Genomic DNA, 23,092 nt, shown 5'->3' with positions numbered 1-23,092 from the left:
CTGCATTCCCTCATCTCATTTGTTTTTCTTTCTTTCTTCTCCTTTCTTGGTCGGGCTTCTTCATCACCTTCTGCCCTCTTCTCCTTGATCTTCTTCTTCTTCTTCTCCTCAACCATTTCAGGCTGCTTCTTCGCCACCGCTTCCTCCAAAGCAACCCTGATGGGTCCCTCATAGGATTCTGTTTGAACAGTTTCCTTAGGATTTGAAATGGCCAGAGCGCTCCTTCTTGAAGCTTCCTCCATCTCCTCCTCCAAAGGTAGTGGCTGATTAACAACCCCTGCTTTGGGAAACCTTCCTTCCTTCTCCATGTTACTCAAAATACTCCTGAACACTTCACTATCGTCTCTTCTTTTTCTCTCGCTTTCAGAAGACAGTGTTGGGAGTGGGACACTCTCCGTGCTCTGCCCCTCTTTAATGCAGAGTGGTGCGGCTGCTATAGGCTTTCGCTGAGGTTTTCCGGCGACTCGAGGGATGGGTTTTGGTTGGGCGGCAAGGCGACGGCTTGCTGCGAGGAATGTCGCCTTCTTTGCAGTGATTTGTGCTGATGAGGGTGATGAGGGTAAAGAGGATGAATGGGAAGACTGATCGGCCATGGTTGTACTGAGTGAAAGAGCTGGGAAGGTTCTTAGGGTTTTAGGAAGAAAGTTTGCAGTCTGGGTATGCAAAGGCTCTGCTAGGGTTTCGTTTTCCAAAAGACTTAAATAGACGACCTAAGAAGGGGGAGGACGAAATTTATAAGTTGGGCCTTGATGGGCCCAACACAAATTCTGTGTGGCAGGCCTCGAGGTACCAAAAAGCCTGCCGCCGCACTCCTCTCATTTATGAATTAGCAGAGAAGTACGTCATTTCATCTGGGAAATCATCATTTCCTTGGAAGCCTAAACGATTGGACTACTCTATTTGCAAAAATAATTTATCTTTTATGTTTTATTCTGATGGGCGCAAGGTTAAGATTAACGCAATGCCTCCATTAACACAAATGCATATTTGCAGAGGACGGGCAACAACGCATGTATTAGCGCAATACACCCCCCGACTCAACGCCTGGAGGACGGGTGCACTGTATTTCTACTGGCGCAACACTACCTCTACATAGTGCGTTTCGCTAAGGATGGGCGAAAAATACATACAGCGTAACACACCCCTCAGCGCAATGCAGTTGGGTAGAATGGATACAAAGTGTATCTCGTCATCGCAAGATGCACCCATCATCGCAATGCATACCGGATGTTGAATTTTATTATTATTATTATTATTATTATTTTCATCAACGCAAGTCGCTAGAACTTTGCGGTATTTACTTTCTTCTTATTAATCATTCACGAAAATTAAGAATAACGCAATTAATACGGAAAAGAAAGGGAATTGAACAAAGCACTGAAATTGACGCAATCAGATTAAATGAAAAGTGAAATCATAACGCAATGAAAGCTAGTTTAAGGAAACAATAAATGACGAAATTCATAAAGCAATAAATGAAGCAATTAAGAAAGCAATTTAAACATACATGTTAGAGACATGGATTGAAAGATGATTTTTCATGATTACCGCAATCCACACCTTTGCAAGCGGTCAAGCTTGCCCGCACAATGTCATCACGGATATTGTTCCTTCCCGTGAGATCCTGGGGCTTCGAAATTACTTGGCAACATTCCAGGTGTTCTATTGCGAAGTTCGGTTGCCAGTTGCCCAACTTGGATCTCCAAGTTCCTTATTGAAGACGCCTGCGACTACATTACAACATCGTTTTTCTCAATTTATTGCTTGAGCAGGGACTCCAATGAATTTCCAGAGGTGTTTAAGGAGGACGGCTGGTTTTGCGGTTGTCTCTGAAGACTCTGGTTCTGATTTTGATGAAAAGGTGGAGGATTTCCTCAATTCCCGGAGTTGCTGTTCTGATGGTTACTCGAGCCCCCTTGGTTGTGATTTCCTCCCCAACCGAAGTTAGGGTGATTATGCCAACCAGGATTATAAGTGTTGCTGTAGGTATTATTTTGGATAGCAAACAATTGTTGGGGTCTGATGGGCACATTTCTACCGCATGGCCCTCTCCACATTGGACACAATTTATTACGGCCACTTGTGCCGGCGCATTGGTTGCGCTGAATTTTGAGAGAGGGCACCTTGATTAAGTGTCATCGTCTGGAGAAGGGAGGTCACCGCGGCCATCTGTGCAGCCAAAGTTGTCATTGTATCTGCAGGTACAATGGTGTTATCGTTTCTTCTTCTCTCGGAGCCTTTTCCTTTGTACCCGTCGTCCACCCAGTCATCCGTGTTCATGATATGTGATCAAGAAAGACCTTGGCTTTTGTGTAGGTTTTATCCATAAATCCTTCCACTGCGGAGGCATCAGCAACGACTTGCATTGATCTATTTAGGTCGTTATAAAATGCTTCCATTAGAACGCAATCGGGTATCCCAATATGCGCACAATTCTTCACCAACCTTCTGAACCGCACCCAAGCGGTGCTCAGAGTCTCGTTATCCATTTGCTTGAAGTTCAACACATCCTTTCGGATTCTTGTGTTGACTGCTGGAGGGAAGAACTTCTTCATGAACCGTTCCACCAACTGGTCCCAGGACGTTATTTCGTTTGGCTCCAATGAATGAGCCCACCTCTTAGCTTCATCCCTTAGTGTATATGGGAAGAGATAAAGTCTAATACCTTCTAGGGTGACGCCAGGGATGGAGAAGGTACTGCACATCTCGACAAAGCTGGAAGATGAGCATACGAGTCTTCACCTTGTAGACCTCCAAATTGCCGCTTGTTTTGTATCATTTGGAGCATAATCGGCTTTATCTCGAAACGTGCATTCTCCTCAACTATTGAACATGAAATTCAAGGCGAGAAGTCATAGAGATTGGGCGCCGCATAGTTCCTCATTGGGATATTGCGGTCAGCAGCAAGGAAGATGAGATCTTGCGCTGGCCGGTTTACCCCTTGAGTTCTTTCGGGTGCCTCGTTATTATTGTCTGCCATATTGACTCTTCTTCGCGTTGATCTGTTCTGGCGTGCCCTTGCGCGAAAAGTACACTTGATCTCTAGGTCAGCTTTGAATTCTGGATCAGTTCCAGTACTCATAAACCATCAGCTCATTCTTCGCATTAAACAGACAGTACAAAGAGGATTGTCCTGCAAAATATCACAAAAATACTCAACACTAACCGTTACCAATCCCCGACAACGACGCCATAAACTTGATGACATGAAATTTAATCTCTTTATCTACTCTAATGCATGGCTAATGAATGAAATGAATGACGTGCTAAATATGCGCTAAAGTTCTTTTGCGATAAAGAGAGTTTCTATGCGATACTACGTCTAAATATATGCGCTGTTAATGATATGCTCATAATATGCGATGGAGTAATGTGTGTCACAAGTTTCCTTGCACTGAAACCAAGTATAATTCCAACGCAAGTTTCTCAGAATAATCCGAGGTCGAACACAAGGATTATTTTTGTTAATGCATTACTTATGTGATACTTGCGACCGATTTTTACAATGAATAAAGAATGTTGATTTATACAGAAATGTAAATTGTGGTGAAAGTAAAAATTACGTTGATAAAATAAAATCCTAAACTAATATGATACATTATATAAGATACATGATACATGATACTGAGGTCGAGAACTGACTGTGAAGTTGTACAAAGAATCGATGTATGCGATGGTAAGTCTTTATGGATGAAGTAAAGAGAGGAAGAATAAATAGTAAAAACATCGCAAGTTTGTCAATTGCGTTAAAGATGCAACTAAGATTCCACTTTCCCTTGGCGTACACCTCTCGGTGATCGGCCGCTTTCCCATATCTCTATGGTGAAATATGGATGAACGTAATGAACGCAAGGTTGTTTCCATCTCTGGAAATATTTCTTACTTTAGTTAACACATTCTTCCAACCCTCTTTCGATAGGCAGAATAACATCTTCACTTCTGCTCTTACAGGTGAAGATGCCGTCGAGCATGCTTTAGCTAAACTTAATTGTTTTCTTAACACAAATTAACTTACTCACTTAATTCTTGCCATTTACCCAGGGAATTAGGACAACATCATGGAGAAAATAGGTTATGGATTAATGAAAAGAGACAGAGAGATGACAATGGTAATTATCATAACATTTAATACTACGATTAAGCGTCTGATACATGGTGTGAATGAAAGATGAGAAAAGGTGAATACAGATGATGAAATAGAGATTAGAAACAAATACAGAAAAAGTGTCAACGTCTTGACACAGATTCCGGACGGAGATAGAGAGCTTCCCTCTCAGGCTTGCTCTCCTAGTAGAAATGACCTTCGCACATAGCTTCAACGGCGGGGATTGGAAGGATTCCTTGCTCGGAGACTCACCTTTCGGCCTTGTCTCTTGATTATCCCGGATCTACTCTGGACAGTCGCTTCAGACCAGTCTCTCTCTCAGAATCAATATATGTACGTATCTATGTATTCATGTATATTTTTCAGTGAATTTGCAGAAGCTATTTATAGGTGAGGCTTGACTCTTTGAATGTGTGGTCCCCACTGTATGGTTATGGTAGTTTCTGAAATGGCGAAGTGAATCTTCCTTCTGTTACGTAATCAATCCATCAGAAATGCACAACTGAAAGCTATACATTTGTCAGAATCCTTCACAAATGTGTTGCTCTTTACATCTTCGATCGATCTCCGCATGAGGTGTTTTTTTATTACCGCATGCGGTTGAAATTGCGTTGATCGCTAGAGCTCTTGATCAATTTTCGCATGCACCGTCATTATGTTGATCATCTCTTCGTTCTCGATTGATGGGTGCAATGCGATGTAGATGCGTTGTTTATTTTGCTTTTGAGCCATGAACGCATGCAGTGACTGATTTCCTGCAAAACAGAAACAGAAACATTCTATTCTACCATCACAATGGTGTTAGTGGGTGTATTGACGATATTTTATAATTTTCGCATTTCTTAGCCAATTTCTATACTATCGACGCAATTTTTCTTTCTTTTTACCGCAATATCTAAATAAAACAATATAAATCACTTGTATTTCTACAAGTTATCACATCCTCAAATTTAGATATATGCTTGTCCTCAAGCATATCTTCAACTAAGGCAATATTGCTCAATTTCTATCTTTATTTTGCGTCGATTGGTTTCTCTGAATGCTCCACCTAGGCAACATTACTTAACAACGCAATTTCTTTCTATCCTTGATAATTCATAAACATGCTCTACTTTATTCTTTTATACAATATATCTCTTCTAAAAAAATCCTTTCTTGTTTTGAAAAGAATGTTTACCTCTTCATGCAAAAACAACTTGATGCGTTTGTTTGCGGTAGTCTAGTTTGCGTCATTTTATTAGAGACTGTTGATCATGGTTACATCCTTTGTTTTGGCTTGTTCCCATGGGTTTCATGCAAACATCCAACTACGGTTGTATGCCAATCTCAACTTCAACTCTTGATTTTCAGCTAAGTTTAACTTTTGCTGGTCAGAGGAGTTGTCTCTTATATTCTTATTTTTCTCTCATTTTTCTTATTTTTTTCTTTTCTTTTCATATTGTGTCGGTCTTGGAAGCCCTAAACAGTAAAGAACCACCAGACTTCCCTCTAGATTTGCAAGTGCTGATTGCATTTCTAATCATTCTATTGATGATATTGATGACAGTGAAAAACCTAGCAGTTTTTAGTAAGCCTTAAATAGTAAATAGAAGAATGAATGGCTTGCAGCAATGAAAAGCGAAATAGACTCTCTTTACAAGAATGAAACTTGAGAGCTAACTGATAGACCACTTAACAAAGGAGTTATTTCTAGTAAGTGGGTTAATAAGAAGAAATACTTGAGACAAAACAATCAAGTTGTGAAATATAAGGCCAGGCTTGTTACCAAGGGTTTTGAGTAGAAAGAGAGAATAGATTATATGGAGATCTTCTCTCTAGTGGTTAAACACACATCAATTAGGGTTCTTCTTTTGATTGTGGCTTGTGAAGATCTTGAATTAGAGCAGATGGATGTTAATACAACATTCCTACATGGAAACTTGAGGAAGAACTCTATATGGAGCAGCCTAAGAGCTTTGAGTTTCAAGGAAAGATAGAACTGGTGTATAAGCTAAATAGGTCCTCATATGGGCTGAAAAAGTCTCCTAGGTGAAGAGCCTATATGATCTTTGTGACTACTACAGAAAGCTTCCAAATGGTAGTCTAATTGGAGGAAATCAAATTAGAGATCTCCATGAGCAGCGGAAAGTGGAACGTTCCAAATCCCATTGAGAATGAATATAACAATTACAATCTTAAACGGAAACGAACATTATGCATAGATATAAAATTACAAGCATGCTATAAGAAGATACAAGGGATAGTGTCACACCCCCTCCCGAGCCTTAGCCCAAGACCCAGAAGAGAGCGTGAAGATATACCAATTTACCACTAGGACAAATAATATATCTATATTTATTTTATTAAGGATTAAGATTCTAGAATGTCTACAATATTCATATAATTTTTACACAAAAGATTTAGCTATCCTACTGATTTTCATCTACCCCATCCGAGTTATGCTTTGAAAGATTACCAAAGTCCTGGTGTTTGGTGGTTTGGTGACTTTTCTCTGAATGCTTCGCTCTGCTACCTGGGGGGAAAGAAAAACATTTGGAAAGCATGAGCTATAAAGCCCATTGAGTGGTGCCTTTAAATAAACAATAACTTTGACTATAGAAATATACTTTTGGAAATTAATATATAATCAATAAGTACATTACCAATGGTTCACAATTATTTCTCCAGCCAGACCACTGATTTATCCCCAGCTCATCCACTGGTCAAACATTTCCAGCTATACCACTGATTATTTCAGGCATGAACGTACCTTAAAGCAACATAACAACAATTCTTGTGGAAACTTTCCCTATACCCTATTTTCCCGCCAATGTGCACATCGACTATTTCTTTCCCGCTAGCTATGCTTAAGTAACTTGACTATATTTCCTATCGGTCATCGCCGACTATGATTTCCCACCGACCGAAGCCGACTATATTTTCCCGCCAAGTACCCTTTCAAACATGCTAACTATACATCCCGGGTATAATTCCAGTTTCCAACACAAACATACAAGTAATATCTGAGCAAGCATAGTAACAATAAACATGCATCTCTGTTCATGCCGGTTTACTATTATCCCCTATATATATTTACCTATATATATAGAAATATATCAATAATACAATAATACAATAACTACTCACAGTTTTTGCAAGGCTTTCCACTGCAAGTTACCTATGAAGTGTTTTCCTGAAATTTCTCCCATTTTCAATGAAATTCCAAATTAATACCATTATTTCACAAAATAACTTTAAAATATCCAAAATATCCTTTTATACCAAAATTACTAGCTTACCCTACTTAAAATGACAAAATTTCGGCCAAAATCTTCAAAACAGCCCGTTTAGAGGTTATTCTGACCAAATCCGGGTGTTGCTGCTTGTGACAAGGCGAAATCGCACACACACAGGGGCTGGGTAGCATCCACGACATCCAACCTCGCGCAGAAGGCTCGCGCGCAATGCGTTGCGCTGATGATCGCGGCGTCCGTATGATGCGTTGGGCGTGTGCTGGCTTGAGTGGCAGTTTGGCTTTTCACCTTGCCAACACAATTTCTGTCTCCTCCGTACTCCAAATGTGACGGCAGCCCGAGAACTTACTCTTAACTCACTATTTAAGACTTTAAAACTTGAAACTTAGAAATGGCAAAAGTAAATTGCTCACGCCAAGCCTCCCTATTTATAGATAACCTGGGCTCCTCTCCATGCGACACCTCAAATCCAAATGCCTTTCCCTCACGCTGCCAACACTAATCCCTTACCAGCAAGGCCTTGAGTTGTTTAAATCTTGGTTTGCCAACGAAAATGTTTACTTTATATGTAATATTAACCGTACACCTCCTACTTAAGTAGATAAGAATTACTTTGCATGCAATGTCCTTGGGCCACCTCATTTGCTTAAAGTTTAAGATTATATGTCCGGATGATTTAGCATCACTTATGGGCGCATTCCATACTCTCATTATCGCAAGCCAACTTACGTCCATCCAATCACCAATGCAGTTAACTACATATGCATCCATCCGATTGCCGAAACCTCACCATGTTCGGACACCCCCCTTAGCGTATGCGTCCATCCAATCCTTGCGCCTTTGAGGTGTCTCTTTAAACCATTGCCGTATAACACTTTTTCCTCATATGCGACCTACTAACCTTGATTGTGCAACCGTTCCTTGTACAACTTGGTCGCATATGCTAGATGCTCGCAAAGCTCATCTTAACCTTATGGCTTGGCCATGTATATCCTTTTCTTGGTTAGCCATCATTAACTCGAGTCTTTCCCATCAACGCATCACTTGAGTCAAAATTCCAAGCATCGCATCCTTGGCCGTATACCTTCCTCTCCTGCATGGCTTACTTTTGGCCTATGCACTCGCCTAGGATTATGACCATCCCTCTTTCACCGTATACTACTTGCTCAAGCTTTGTCTTAGGTGTCCACATGCCTCGAATGTTCTTGGCACATAGCATGTTACCAACGCATAACAACCTTTAGGTCGACTTGGTTCTCAACTCAAGACCTCATGATCTAGTTCACCATCGCATCCCTTATGACCAACGCATGTATGTCCTTGTTGCTTGTCGATATCTTTAATCTCTTGCTTAAGACCAATGCAACCAATCCTCAAAACCTTATTACCGCAAGCCTTAGCAACGCAAGGACAATAGTTTGTTCCATCGTCTAGCTCATCCTTTAGCAAGGCCGCCGCATAGCACCATCGCATAGTATCGATGCATCCCATCACCATATACCATCACGTAGCATCGCCACATCCATCACATAGTATTGACACATCTTATCGCCGCATCCATCGCGTAGCATCAACGCATCCATCATGTAACATCGTCGCATCCCTTCGCTACATAGCATCGCCGCATCCATCGTGACGCATACCATCGCCGCGTAGCATCGACGCATACCTTCGCCGCCTAGTATCGCTTATTTACTACACGAGCGACCTGCGCCTAGCACTTACGTCTGCATGCTCTACTAACCTCCCAAGACGTTGGCTGCCGCATGCTTGTCCCTGCATAGTCTTTCCTCTCGGCCATACCATAACCTCTTTCAATGCACAAATAACCTCTCAAGTGTTCATGGCCACCGCATGGCACATCACCAATACTTAGCACAAGGCCAACGCATTGTCTAGGACTTAAGCCATTTCTGCCTTGGCAACCAACTCATCATTCCTTTTTGACATATACTTAACCCAATTTTCACTAGTTATGGCTTATTTCAAGCTACTAAGCAATCCATTTAAACACTTAGAATTTTTTTCCTCCTTTTTGACCTAGGTAACTTCCACTTAGTTAATTCCTAATGACACCCTATTTGGCGCACCATGTCCATGACCGATCACCACCCATTGGCGCATTCCTATGTCAATTTATCTCAATTTAACCTTCAACGGCTACTTGCCCAAAACCCTTCTCTCTAGACAAACCCCTTTGACCACAACTTATTTCTCTATCCTAACCTAATACAGTCTACGTTAAGGGTTAGGGTCTTACAGATAGAGTACGCATACCTTTGAATAAATCTTCTTCAAATATCCCTTGATTGTTCAACAAATCGTTCAGTCAACATTAACACGAAAACAACGAACGAAACAACCAACAACACGAACAACGGATTCTTTTCGTACCCAATCGAGTCCAACTCGATTCATGAACGAAGTTAGAACACCACCACAATGGTTACCTTGGTATTCTCAGTGTGAGAATCTAGGAGTTGTGGGCTCGGTAAGATCTTGGATTGAGAAAGACAGGAGGTATACGATCGAGTAAGTGGGAGATGAATACTATCTATCGTATAGACGACGTACTCGATCGTTTAAAAGATAAAGCCTATCGTATAGACTTTGCTACTCGATCTTGTTGCAAAGATCAAACAAGTAACTATCGTATAGTAAACCCGTAGCTCGATCGTGTAAGCTCTCAATGCTATTGCTTACTAAAAACATTTTTTACTTGATAGCCCTTTTCGTGAGATCAATTTCGAATGAATCAACTGCCTAATTTTGGAAAAAATTTCTCTTTTTATCTCACGGTTACCACAAAACTTCTAATAACCTCCCACTCAATTTGGTTACTAGAGAAAAAGAAGTAATTATCATATTATAAATAAATATGATAACCAACTTATCATATTATATTTATAACCTATAGTTTTAATATTTCATTATAGGAAACATATAAACCATAGTTATTTTTCTATTTTATGGTATTTAATATAAATCGTATTTATATTAATTTCTCCAATTAATGTATCTAATACATCATATCAATTATATCACATATAATTGAATTTGTTCTTGTTCATTTGAACACTTCAAATCAACCCAAAATCTTATTCTCAACTTGAACCCATTGAGCTACCAAGGGGACCTCATGGATCTATAGCTTGAAGCTCCAACGGTACATGAATAACTGACTAAACTCTTTAGTCATGTGATCCACCATCCTTTAACTGTTGGTCACTCCACTAAAGACCGACAGCTGCACTACTCGCACGACAGATATATTTCTGTGTCCATATGACCAATCAACAGTGCGATGACTCTTCACAAATCGCTCGTAAGTACAGTTGGGCCAATTTACCGTTTTGCCCATGTAGTTACATCTAACTCCTTAAGTACCATTGATTCCTCTAATGAACAATAAGTCATAGTCCTATTATGACTGAGTCCTCTCTTCTAAAGAGAGGGTATGGGTACTATGTTCAAGACCTGGAATCAGCCCTTAAGGGAGTAATTTATCTACTTATCCATGCTTCGGGGAAGGAGTTAATTTCGTCTTGTTTAGTTGAGTTCCCAACTCTCCAATCAGACGAATCCCCACAAAGGTAGGCTTGTTGAGTTGGCAATTTGGCCACTTTCACCCATACTAATCAAAGGATTACCCTCACAGGTAGAAGTTCCCAACTCACCTAGGATTAAGATCATGTCACCTACGGTCATTTTAGTGAAATGTTAATCTCAATTATCAACAGCGTTATATAAAGAGATTAATCATCTCGTGGTCCGATCTTATACAAACTCTTTGTATAGGACACCTCCGCTCATATGTCTTTATATGAATAGTCAGGATCAGACCATTTGTAGCACTTTACAATACTTGTAAACATCTACAAAGCGGGCTATATCTATAGTGTCACTAAGATAAGGTATCCCTCCTTTATCCTTATACTACAGACCATTTAGGTTATTACTTAAGGCATGATCCACTTGTATGTCTCACATACATGCTTAAGTTACATGAAATAACCAAAGATCTTAGTTTATTGGATTTGAGTAAATGCTTATAAAATAAAATTTATTTTATTAATAATAATGTATGAATGTTTACAAACTATGAGACCATCGGGAGAATTAGTACACCAATCCTAACAATTTCCCACTTGTCCTAATGCCTCGAGAGATCAATGTACAATACATAAAAATAGTATAATATAAAATAAACTAGGGCATACTCTATACCCCAGTATCATCTCTCATTTGCCCTAGACAAGGTGTTGCATGTCCCATAGACCCAGACTCTCCCAAATGACCCTCGAACACTTTAGCCATAAGAGCCTTTGTAAATGGATTAGCAACGTTGTGCTCCGACGCGATCTTCGTGACTATTACATCACCGCGATGTACAATCTCCCTGATCAAATGATACTTCCGTTTAATATGCTTGCCTCTTCGGTGACTCTGAGGTTCCTTAGAATTTGCCACAGCTCCGCTGTTATCACAATATAGTGTGATCGACAAAGACATATTTGGAAAATCTTTCAAATCTGTAAGGAACTTCCTGAGCCAAACAACCTTTTTAGCAGCTTTACAAGTGGCTACCTATTCAGCTTCCATAGTGGAGTCTGCGATACATCCTTGCTTGATGCTTCTCCAAACTACAGCCCCTCCATTCAGAGTGAACACTAACCCTGATGTTGATTTCTAAGAATCTTTATCAGACTGAAAGTCAAAGTCTACGTATCTTGTAAGAATCAAATCCTTATCTCCATACACGATCATATAGTCTCTCGTTCTCCGAAGATACTTGAGAATTGTTTTGACCATCGTCCAGTGATCTAATCTTAGATTAGAGTGATATCGTTTGACAATCCCTATCAAATAGCAAATGTTAAGTCTAGTACATAACATTGTATACATGAGGCATCTAACAACCGATGCATAGGGAATTCGTCTCATTTCCTCAACCTCTTGAGGTGTCTAGACAAAATAATTCCATGCCTGAAGGGTAATAAACCCCTCTTGGAATTCTTCATCGAGTACCTAATCAACATCTTGTCAATGTACAATGCTTGAGACAAGACCAACCTCTTAAGGTGGCTTATGATCCCTGATGTGGTCTTCTTCCAAGAAGATAGTATTTGTTGACATAAACACATTCTTCTCACTTGGATCATAGAAGTATCCACCCCTTGTTTCTTTGGGGTAGCCTACAAAGAGGCAAACTTTCGAACGCGGTTCCAACATTTTAGGGTTAACCACTAGCACGTGGGCCGGACATCCCCAAATCCTGAAGTGATGTAAACTATCTTTACGGCCTCTCCACAACTCAAAAGGTGTTTCAGAAAAACTTTTCGAGGGAACATTGTTCAAAATATAAACTGCAAACTCCACTGAAAATCCCCAAAACGAGTATGGAAGATGAGCATAACTCATCATAGACCGAACCATGTCCAACAAGGTTCTGTTTCTCCTTTCTGATACACCATTCTGTTGAGGTGTAACTAGGGCTGAGAGTTGGAACGTGATTCCATGTTATATCATATAGTTCTAGAATTCTAAGTCCATATACTCTCCAACACGATCATATCGTAGTGTTTTTATCTTTTTCCCTAACAAGTTTTCAACTTCAGCCTTATACTCCTTGAACTTGTCAAGGGCGTCAGACTTATATTGCATTAGGTATAGATACCCATATCTTGAATAATCATCTATGAAAGAGATGAAATATTCATACCCACCTCGAGCTCTAACACTTATCAGACCACAGAGGTCTGAATGTATAAGCTCCAAGGTCTCCTTGGCTCTATAACCTTTTCCAGTAAAAGGTCATTTGGTCATTTTGCCTTCAAGGCATGATTCACATATCGAAAAGAATTTTCTTCTAAACCATTTAGAAGTTCACATTTCAACAACTTCTCAATTTTATTGAGGTTGATGTGATCTAATCTTAGATGCCAAAGATGGGCGTTTTCTTTAGGAGAAACCCTTGGTCTTTTCGCAGTTGTTGCTGTTTTGAACATTTCAGTATTAAGTAAGGATTTTATGACTAACGATCGTAGTACATACAAGTTATTTTCAATTGAATCAAAACTAATCTCCATACCATTGTTGAACATAAACACTTTATTCTCAGAAAAGGAGACGGTATAACCTTGTTCAATCAGACAAGAAACTGAGATTAAGTTTCTCTTGATATGAGGAACTACATAAACATTATCCAGTAATAGATAACGTTTCTTGTCCAAAAATAACTTTAGCCTGCCTATAGCAACAGCTGACACAACCTCACCAATACAGACTCATAGAGTCAACTCTCCATCTTACGTGATTAGTAGCACCTGAATCAAGTATCCAAGAAGAATCATCATTCTCTACCAAACACGTCTCCAAGACAAATAAATCACATTTACTGTGTTTAGACTTCTTCCTTTTCTGGAGAGTAGTGGGATCAGTATCAGAACCTAAATAAGCTCCAAGTTCCACTTTAGAGAACAATTCTCATCAATGAACTTTATTTGAGTCAGCAACAATTGCTTTCTCTTTTAGTCCCTTGACATTCAAGAAAGACTGGAGATTCTCTTGGGAACTGACACTACTGATTTCTTTGTCATCCATCCCTTTTTGCTTAAAAAGTGGGAATTGACGTTCAAAGAATTTTTGCAACAAGTCCATGATCTAATGTGCAATGACCATGTTCTCAACCCTTTTGGTCAATGCATCAGGTATGCTAGCCAAAATGTGAAGTCGGGCCATCAAATTAGCCTTCATCCACACCTCATATGCATTACAAAAATTTCGCAGTGCATCAAGGATCAGAACTTGAGGACACTTCTCAACCATGACAAACTCGAGGTCGTTTACCACGAAATATGTTTTAAGAGACTCTTTCCAATGTATTAATCATTTAAATTAAAAGAGGCAACTAACGGAAAACTATACATATTGTTGAAAAAACAAACATATTGATCTACATTAGATTTTAGCAAATACTCATAAAAAAAAAAATCAATCAGGTTTAGCAAAATCTAAATGAACCTCATGTGACATCTAGTTTTGCAATGACGCTTCTGTGGTTTAGGACAAAAGCCACCGAAGGGTAGTCAATTTATCCCTCCTTTGAATTGAGACACTCTCAGCCAGTCGTTAACACCAAAACATCTCTTGTTCCTATAACAACTAGCCATAATTGATTTGCTTAAGAAAACATTAACTTGTTTAACAATTTTCTGTAAGTGTGACCCTTCACATTAGATCCTAGAGTTCTGCCCCAAGCAGCCAATCCGAAGAGAAAAATCAGATTGGGGCAAAAACTAAAGCGACCCTATCCATTTCTGGAGTTCAACTTGATATTGATCAACCACACAAACCATCCAAAGGGGGACGTTCCCAAGGCACCACGAGGCCATGCAAGAAGATCTCACAGTGCAAACCAATGAAGTAGACCGTAGGACATGTTGACACACATCCTTTATCCACTTACTACAAATACTTTCTCCGTCCACCTTAATATTGACTCATGCAAACACTATATGAAGGGGGATGCTCCCAGGGCACCACAAGGCCAAGCATGAATCTCACCATGTGAACATTAAGGAAGAAACGTGAGTGGAATTGACATAACATATATATCTTTTCCTCCCACTGAGTATTTAAACCTAGGGTTTAGTTTACTTAGAAAAAAACACGGCTAAAGATTTAACTAAGTGACTTTTTAGGTTTGTCCAAAAGTATCTCTTACTTTGGAAAGTTAAACAACTTTTGATCATCATTCATTAAACTCTTTAATGAAGTCCTTGATCAACTATTGCATGCTTGCAGCAAATCTATCTAATTCACATTTCTAGATAGGTTCCCAGGTAGGGGTGTTATGTTTCCGTCAACTTAAATACCCCAGCCTAGCCAGAACCCGTCTTAGACAAAAGATCCCTTATAGATAGATTTAATACAAATTTAATCTTTTATGGAAATCAATTTAATCCTATTAAACTGATTTAAAAGATTAAACTTAGGTATCTAATCTTATTAGAACCATGAACTTAGGTCTATCTCAATCAAATTTTAAAACCCTTTTAAAACATGAGTTCACACAAATTCGCATGCAACTTTTTCTTATTGATTTTAGTTCTAATTTCCATTATAATGCTTATAACAGGAAGCAACTAAAACCATTCACAATGCAAAGTAACACATTCAAAAGGCATTCATAACTCTTATAAATAAGCCTAAGTATCATGCTCCATGCATTGTTCATTCATTACTACTTGTATATAACTCTTATATAACAAAGTAATGAAATAAGCATACATGCTCTCATACACCCTTATACTATAACTCTTATAATATAAAGATGATGCATGAATATGCTTAATGCATGTATAAATATAACTCTTATTTATATGATGCATGGTCATGCTTTCTTGTAATTTCATCATGTCATTTACTATATTATAACACTTAAAATATATGATGCATGAATAAAATGCATAACCTAAGGTGGGTTTTAAGTCTATATGTCATACACTATGGCATATAAACAAACATACATCTCATGTACATCAAGTAAAAATTGATGGACCAAGATAATTAGCCTCAAATCCTCAAGAATAAAGCTAATTATTACAAAGAGCATTGAGTCCACCGGTTCAAACAAGCGATCCGGGTCTTAAACTGTCCAGACGAAGCCGTGTCTCCTTGATCGTGTAACAGCTCTTTGTGATTGTTTAGCAATGCTGTATGAGCATAAACGATTGTTTAGTAACGATCGGGTACCTTTGACTTTGTGATGAAGCATGAAGGTCACGCGATCGTGCAATGCACATCGTATAACACTGCCTAAACGATAAAGTAGACGACAATGATGCGGTGAAGCATAACGGAGCAAGCGTCAAGTATCGTATACNAGCATAAACGATTGTTTAGTAACGATCGGGTACCTTTGACTTTGTGATGAAGCATGAAGGTCACGCGATCGTGCAATGCACATCGTATAACGCATGCCTTAAACGATCAAGTAGATGAAAACGACACGGTGAAGCATAATTGTCTAAACGATCCCTGAGCAAGCATCAAGTATCGTATACCGGGTGATTGTGAAGCCAGGACTATGCGATGAAGCATACTGGACTACACGATCATTTAGTGTGTGCACCTATTAAATGACGAGCATCAAATACTCTATGCGATCATTTACCTCAAACGTACACGCGATCGAGTAGTCAACACTACACGATAAATTAAACTCTTTACTTAATCATTTAGCATAAGCTATCGTAAATGCTACACGATCAAGTAGAACTTTTTTACACGATCATTAAGCCAAATCTGAACGATTGGTTAGCTTGGGCTACACGATGCGATCAACCTTTGGTATTCTTTCTCGATAAGAACAACATATCCATGCTTCGAAACTTCATCACGAACAATTAAAAAAACTTCAAACACTTTGAATACAGGCTCGATTGCTTGTTAATTATGCCCAAAAACATAGAGGTCCTTACAAATTAACATTTTGTAAACTTAAAAAAAGCTTTAAATAGAGGCAATCATCCCATAAACATCCATCAATACATCCACAAATACATTTAACTCTTAAACTCATTGTAGAAAACTTAAAACCCACCACGACTGTAAAGAAAGTTCAATACAGCAATGGAATTTGAAATATCATAACAACCTGGCTCTGATACCAATTGAAGAAAATCAAAATAGAGATCTCCATAAGCAGTGGAAGTGGAACATTCCAAATCCCATTGAGAATATATAACAATTATAGTCTTAAACGAAAACGAATAGATTATGCATAATTATAAAATTACAAGCATGCTATAAGAAGATACTAGGGATAGAGTATGCGTACCTTTGAAGAACTCTTCTTCAACCATCTCTCGATTGTTCAGCAAATCTTTAGTCAGCACGAACACGAACACAGCGAACGAAACAGCCAACAACATGAACAACTGGATGTTCCTCGAACCCAATCGAGTTCAACTCGGTCCACCAAAAAATTTAGAACACCAGCACAATAGTTACCTTGGTATTCTTGGTGTGAGAATCCATAAGTTATAGGCTCTGTATGATCTTGGATTGAGGAAGACAGGAGGTATACGATCGAGTAAGTGGGAGATGAATACTGTCTATCGTATAGACGACGTACTCGATCGTTTAGAAGATAAAGCCTATCGTATAGACTTTTCTACTCGATCGTGTAGCAACGATCAAATAAGTAACTATCGTATAGTAAACTTGTAGCTTGATCGTGTAAGCTCTCAACGCTATCGCTTAGTAAAAACACTTTTTACTTGACAACCTTTTTCGTGAGATCAATTCCGAATGAATCAACTGCCTAATTTTGGAAAATAATTTTTCTTTTTATCTTACGGTTACCAAAAAACTTCCAATAACCTCCCACTCAATTCGGTTATTAGAGAAAAAGAATTAATTATCATATAATTAATATATTATAAATAAATATGATAACCAACTTATCATATTATATTTATAACCTATAGTTTTAATATTTTATCATATGAAACATATNATGATAACCAACTTATCATATTATATTTATAACCTATAGTTTTAATATTTTATCATATGAAACATATAAACCATAGTTCTTTTTCTATTTTATGGTATTTAATATAAATCATATTTATATTAATTCCTCCAATTAATGTATCTAATACATCATATCAATTATATCACATATAATTGAATTTGCTCTTGTTAATTTGAACACTTCAAATCAACCTTAAATCTAATTCTCAACTTGAACCCATTGAGCTACCAAGAGGACCTCATAGACCTATTGCTTGAAGCTCCAACGGTACGTGAATAATTGCCAAACTCTTTAGTCACGAGATCCACAATCTGTTAACTGTTGGTCACTTCACTAAAGACCGATAGCTGTACTCTTCGCACTATAGATATATTTATGTGTTCATATGACCAATCAACAGTGCGATGACTCTTCACAAATCGCTCGTAAGTACAACTGGGCCAATTTATCGTTTTTCCCCTGTAGTTACATCTAACTCCTTAAGTACCACTGATTCCTCTAATGAACAATAAGTCATAGTCCTACTATGACTGAGTCCTCTCTTCTAAAGAGAGGGTGTGGCCACTATGTTCAAGACCCGAAATCAGCTCTTGAAGGAGCAATTTATCTACTTACTCCTACTTTGGGGAAGGAGTGAATTCCATCTTATGTAGCTGAGATCACAACTCCTCAATCAGACGAATCCCCAAAAAGGTAAGCTTATTGAGTTGGCAATCTGGCCGCTCTCACCCATACTAATCAAAGGACCACCCTCATAAGCAGGAGTTCCCAACTCACTCAGAATTAAGGTCATGTCACCTATGGTCATTTTAGTGCAATGTAAGTCTCAATTATCAACGATGTTATATAAAGAGACTAATCATCTCATAGTCTAGTCTTCTACAAACTCTTTGTATAGGAAACCCCCGCTCACATGTCTCGACATGAATGGTCAAGAACAGACTATTTGTAGCACTTTACAATACTTGTAAACATCTACAAAGTAGGTAGTATCCGTAATGTCATAAGGATAAGGTATCCCTCTTTTATCCTTATACTATAGACCATTTAGGTTATTACTTAAGACATGATCCACTTGTATGTATCACATATATGCTTAAGTTACATGAAATAATCAAGGAGCTTAGTTTATTGGATTTGAGTAAATGCTTATAAAATAACATTTAATTTATTAATAATAATGTGTGTACGAAATATTTGCAAACTACGAGACCACCGAGAGAACTAGGACACCAATCCCAATAGTCTAATCTACCTACTATTATACGTTGATGACATGTTGTTGGCAGGGAAAAGTATGATTGAGCTAAATGATATCAAAGATAAATTGAAGGCTAAATTCAAAATGAAGGACCTAGGGTCAGCTAAAAGAATCCGAGGTATGGAAATCATAAGGCAAAGAAACAGGAGAGAACTATTCTTATCTGAGAAGCAGTATACTAAAAAAGTGTTAGACAGGTTTAATATGTCCAATGCTAAGTCAGTATCTACACCTATGAGTCAACAGTTCAAGTTATTTGCCAAGGACTCCCCTAAAGACCCAGCTGAGAAGCTAGCTATGTCAAATGTTCCTTATTCTAATGCCACTAGAAGTTTAATGTATTTGATAGTGTGCACTAGACCTGGTCTAGCCTACAGTTCAAGTTTAGTTAGCAGGTACATAGGTAACCTCAGCAAAAATCACTGAGAAGCTATCAAATGGGTATTTCGATACCTAGTGGGATCAGTGGACATAAAACTATTATACAGGCTTCTAATGACCCTAAGCTACTTCTAAAAGAGTATGTTGATGCAGATTTTATAGGGGTCGGTGATAAAAGGAGATCTCTAACAGGTTACACCTTTATGTTAGAAGGAAATCTTATAAGCTGGAAGTCTACCCTACAATCAATAGTTGCCCTATCAACTACTGAGGCTAAATTTTTAGCAGTAACAGAAGCAATCAAAGAAGCAATTTGGCTACAAGGCTTAATTACAGAGCTAGGCCACACATAAGAATCAGTAAAACTACTATGTGATAATCAGAGTGTAATCCACTTAACCAAAAATCAACAATATCATGACAGTACAAAGCATATTGATGTAAAAAATTTCTTTGTTAGAGACATTATCGAGAAAGGAACAATTATTATACAGAAGGTCAAAACAGAGGACAACGCAACAAATTTCTTAACTAAAGCCCTACCAAGATCTAAGTTCGACCACTGTTTAAATCTATTCAAAGTAGTAGATTTAACTAAGGGAAAATAATTACCTCATGTTGAAGATTTTCAAGGAGTTTTTTGCTTCAAGAGGGAGATTTGTTGAGGTGAACCAAAAAGCTTCAGCTCGTGTCTCCAAGCTCAGCTCTAGCTCTTGTCAAAGACAAACCATACAAGACTTATAATTAGAAGCTACTAAAGAGTTACAACATACTAAACTTGTTAGCTGATCACTCTTGTTATTTCTGTTATCTGTAGTAAACTGATACAAATAGAACAAAAACTTTGTGATAAAGTGAACATAACATAAAATATACTTCAAAAGATAAACGTTTTGAGAGGGAGTTCGAGAGTTTATACTCATCTTTATAGAATCTAAAACTTGTAATCTTGAAGGATGAATAAAAGGCTTGAAGATCGTTTGTAGAGTGGATATAGGTGAAGAATCACTGAACCACTATACCTCTTTGAGTTTGTCTTCTTCTTCTCTTTTCATTTTAGAGATTGCATGTTATTTTTACCCATGATCGAGTCAAGAATCTGAGTTCAAACTCATAACTCTAAAAGAAAGAAACAAAGAATAGAGAGAAGGACAGTGGAGAGAGATCTGGAAAAAAAATGTATCAAAATGTTATAAATCGTACCGAGAAAGAAAGATAAGCTGAAAGAAATAATTACCATTTGGTAAAACTACGTGGCAACTCATCCATCATACAATCAGCATCCATTTCTTCACTCCTTGGATCAATCCATTAGAAACCAGTTTTGGGCCTTGTAGTATTTTGATCCAAAAGCCCATTTACATTAGTGGAGCAAATTTAACAAGAAAGCTACTTTTGTATGCATTAGTGATGTGTTAAGGAATGTCATACATTTTTCCTTGCGATGAATGTGTTTTTATCACTAAGAATCCTAATTTTCCAACTTTTAAGAGACATTAACTTGTATTTCTATAAGCTATCACTAATCGATAAGAAATACATAAACATAGGATTCAAGATTTTAAAATCAAATAAAATAAAATCTCTCTAACTCAATTGAACTTTTAAAATACAATTCCAAGTAGATTTGGAAGATACCTAAGCCATAGGAGATTTAAAAACAGTCAAACTCCCCAAATCATAAAACTTTAATCCCTCCGAGAGATTTTTGAAAAATCATCACTTCCATATTCTTTTGTTTGACTCTCGAAGAATTTTTATTGCACTTCTCTCTAATGTCCAACCTTAGAGCAAGGGTAAAGGTTCAATTCATGTTGAAAAATATTGAATCAAACTAGATAAAGAAGAACTCTAAAAAGATTATTTAATCCTTTATTTTTCAACTTTTCCTTCTATATTCATTCCATTTAAGCTTTTTTTTTTTCGTTAGAACCATTTTTATATTCCTACTAGTTTTGTTTAATACGAGTTTAAATTTATTTTTATTATGTTCACTCTGGTTGGGGGAGGGGAGCTGATATATTAGCAAATTGATTACACTTCAAGTAGAAATAGGCAAGGCACGTTTCTGATAGTGTTGTCCTGAAGACAATTCGTTTTGTACGGACTACAAGTAGACTATAGCAATCATCACAATAGGATACAACGACTAAGTACAATAGCAACCTCAAACTACTCAGATCTGGTAGAACTCTCAGATACTTATTCTCAACTCAACTCAAGAACAAAAGGAAGAAATTAGAGAATCTTTAATTTGGAATGAGATACTCCAAATGAAGAAAGAAGTTGCTATTTATAGGCTAGCAACTTATTAATCCTCCAAAATGCAAAATAAAATAAAATAAAAATATAATTGAAACATTTGTCAAGCTTATCTAAGTTGAGTTGTTACTTGATAAAAATCAAATATAACCCATTCAAATTGAAGAAACTATAAATTTAACTTCCATACATGTTAAATTTGTAACATGAAACATCATTTTTAATTTGAAGTTTCAATCCAATTTGAAAGTTTCTAAATAATAATTTTAATTGACACAATTAAATCCATTTTTATGTTTCAATATTCAATTGTTTCACTTTCTTTTATTATATATATATATCCAACAAATCTTTCCTTTCATCCATTATGAGCTATATTTCTTTAGGATTCAAATATGTAGATACCCTAAATTTTTTTTTAAAAAAAAGTGTTATAATTACTCGCTCAACCTATAGTTTCATTTGCTTTTATTAATTTAATTAAGCCTTGCTTGGTAACAATTTAGTATTTTATTTTTGTTTTTGAAAATTAAGCCTATTTTATCCGGATGTCTTATAATGATTTGCACTTTCTTAAGTACAATGGTTGAATTCTTAACCAAATTCCAAAAACAAAAATAACTTTTTGAAAGCTAATTTTTTTTAGTTCTCAAACTTTGGTTTGATTTTTTAAATCATTGGTGAAAAGTAGATAATAAAGAGAAAAAAATTAGATGTGAAAGTAGTGTCCATAAACTTAATTTTCAAAAATAAAAACTGAAAACCAAAATGATTACCAAACAGAATTTTAACGTTTGATATTCATTTACATACTATGTTATATCTGATAATTGAAAGAGTTAGGGAATACAAAATTTTCATAAATGCAATATTAAAGAAAAAAAAAAAAAAGAAACAAAAACCCCGACATAGAATTTCACTTTGACCACAGACACGGGAGAAAACGCCAAAACCTATAGGATCCTACGTATCTATGGTCAAAACCAATAAAAACTTCACAAAATAAAAAATCAAAATCAAAATTGTTACTATTTATTTTTTATTTTCTAATTAAAATAGGGCTATAATGGTATATAGGACATTTTTAAATATAACAAGTATATAACAACATTTTAAAAAAATTACAAATATACCAACATTTATGAGCCATAAACTTCTATCATTGATAGACTTTTACTAGCGATATGGTTTATTACTAATACACTCCTATCAATAATATGGTCTTTCACTAATCTAAATTTTTTCATATTTGTATATATATATTTTTTTACATTAAGGCTGTTTTCAAATATAAAAAAAATGAA

Source organism: Benincasa hispida, chromosome 2 (assembly GCF_009727055.1).
Source record: "Benincasa hispida cultivar B227 chromosome 2, ASM972705v1, whole genome shotgun sequence".
NCBI classification, from domain to species: domain Eukaryota; kingdom Viridiplantae; phylum Streptophyta; class Magnoliopsida; order Cucurbitales; family Cucurbitaceae; genus Benincasa; species Benincasa hispida.
Note: the sequence above shows the minus strand (reverse complement) of the source record.